The sequence below is a fragment of the Penaeus monodon genome, chromosome 43, assembly GCF_015228065.2.
Source record: "Penaeus monodon isolate SGIC_2016 chromosome 43, NSTDA_Pmon_1, whole genome shotgun sequence".
Taxonomy (NCBI): domain Eukaryota; kingdom Metazoa; phylum Arthropoda; class Malacostraca; order Decapoda; family Penaeidae; genus Penaeus; species Penaeus monodon.
Genome location: NC_051428.1, coordinates 23,562,738 through 23,565,237, shown reverse-complemented (window position 1 = coordinate 23,565,237; position 2,500 = coordinate 23,562,738).

Genomic DNA, 2,500 nt, shown 5'->3' with positions numbered 1-2,500 from the left:
ACACAAGCTAGTGGCAGATATTCCACTTGGGGATAGTGAATCCATTATATGCTATGCTAATGCCATATGGGTCACAGCATCATCACAAGAGAGTATGCAAATAATTCTCGACAAACTCACAAAAAGGGTTCATGAGTGTGGATTAGTCATCTCCGCTGAGAATACAATGGCTCTCAACCCATGTATTATACCCTTATCCACTTTTCACGTAGGTGACCAGGAACTTGACATGTGTCATAAGTATAAATATCTCGGGGTGAACGCAAAGGATGCAGAACAGATCCTTCCTCTAAAGAAAAAACTCTGGGAGAGATTGAAACCGTTGAAAGTTCTTGTCAGAAGAGAACATGGCATCAATGTTAAGCTCGCTAGACTGTATAACTTGGCCTTTATAAGGTCAGTCGTAGACTACCAGGAACTGCACTTGTTGCAGTGTAAGGAATCGGAAATAAATAGCTTGGAGGTAGTGTAAAATGAAACTATGAGGATTATGCTCGGCGCCCCGAGGATAGTGAACATCAGATCAGAACTAAACTTACCATCCATTTCTGATAGAATGATATTTATTTCCACATGGCATAAAATCACGCAAGCGGACGTGACAAATCACACACACGCGCGCCCTCTGGTACACAAAATCTCAATGAACATTACAAATCTCAATGTCCCAATCAATAAAATTCCAAAGGGTCGTTCCATTCCACCATGGAAAAATTCAACATTGATCGGGCACCTTACATGTCTACCACAAAAAAGTGTACACAGCTGCATTTTAAAACAAATTACGTCAGCAAAGGAACACACAGAATCTAGATGCATACGAGTATTACGCTGACAGATTCGTACAGTCTGGACATAGAGCTGGTGCTTAAGCTGTATACAAAAATGGCTTACCAGAACAGCAAGTTGATATGAGAATGCAAAATTGGGCCAGCACTACACAAACGGAGTTGGCAGGTATACTCCTTGCAACGGAATTCTTAATGTCTCGGGGCTCTGGAGTAGTTTTCTGTGACTCTCAAAGTACTCTACGGACGATATTTTTTCAAAGCAGGTGGCGATGAGGAAATTGTGTGTTGCATTAACCATAAAGCATTAAGCATTAAGCGTTCTGTTGCATAAGTTACGTTACGTGACTTATGCAACAGAACGCAATTTCAACATTCAATTTGTATGGATACCATCTCATGTTGGCATACGCAAGCACGACCACGTAGACAAATTGGCGAAGGAAGCCTGCAACAAAGATACTGTGAACATAGATCTTGGGATGCCTCTTGCTAGGGTTGCACATATATTGAAAAGTTCTCGTAAAGAAGAACTAGCAGATCTGACAAACACTCAAAGGCCTGAAAGTTGTACTATAAGGCACTACGATCAGTATAGATATAGCAACCCTTCCTATGGGTGGCACCGAAGTCAAACCAATGTGCCAGAATATGTTTAGGTTACAGAATGTACTGACAGCTGCACGGTGCAAGAAGTGCAGATGAATCTAGATGTAGGCTGTGTAACGAAGAAAACTAGCGAATGCTTGAGAACTATATCTCGGAATGTCATGTGATACAGCCATCGGACCACCTAACATGAGGTATAAAGAGCTTTGTGAATATTTAATTTCATCTGATACATTGGAAGATATGCTCGTACTATATCCTAAATTTACTATGTAAAACTGCCGTAAACAAAGAGCAGTGTTATGTAAACAGTGGCAAAAGCATATGAAAGTAATATTTTTTTTTGTATGATGTATGATTTATATTTCTATTTTACCATGTACAATTACAGTAGTCACAGAATACTGTACTATGTCAAATATATGTAAAACTGTAATCATGATTGCCCACGCCTGAGCAGATAGCCAGGGTGGTAAATAAACTTACTTAAATTAACTTAACTATCTCAACCCCTTGCCACTTGTTAGAATTTCCCGTTAACAGTTAACATTATAATTCACTTTTTCCTTCTTTTTTTTTGTTTTACTTGTAAAATAATATGAGGCAGAATAGTTGAAAATGCCAGCAAGTGGAATTCATAAAAAAGGAAAAAGATATAATGAATTAAACTATTAACTTTTCCTCCTCGGTATAATTTTGCCGAATATTTCCAATACTTTTGAATAATATGATGAAAGACGACCATAAGAAGAAGAAGAAGAAGAAGAAGAAAAAGAAAATGGTACACACGATATATTTAAATGACGTAAACGTTTTCGGAAGGACATTTTAAAAACGTTTCTTCCTCAACAATCGAACCTCATATGGGATTACCTGAACAACGAGAGAGAAGGTAATCGAGCTGTGAGATGAAGAACGACTGTCAAGCAACCAAAAGACATGAATGAGTCATAACTACCTGGATGGAAGGTGTTCACTATCTACTATCTCTCAGAGATAGATAGATAGATAGAAGAAGAAGAAGAAGAAGAAAAGAATATATATATGTATGTGTGTGAGAGAGAGGGTGAGAGAGAGAGAGAGAGAGAGAGAAAGAGAGAGAG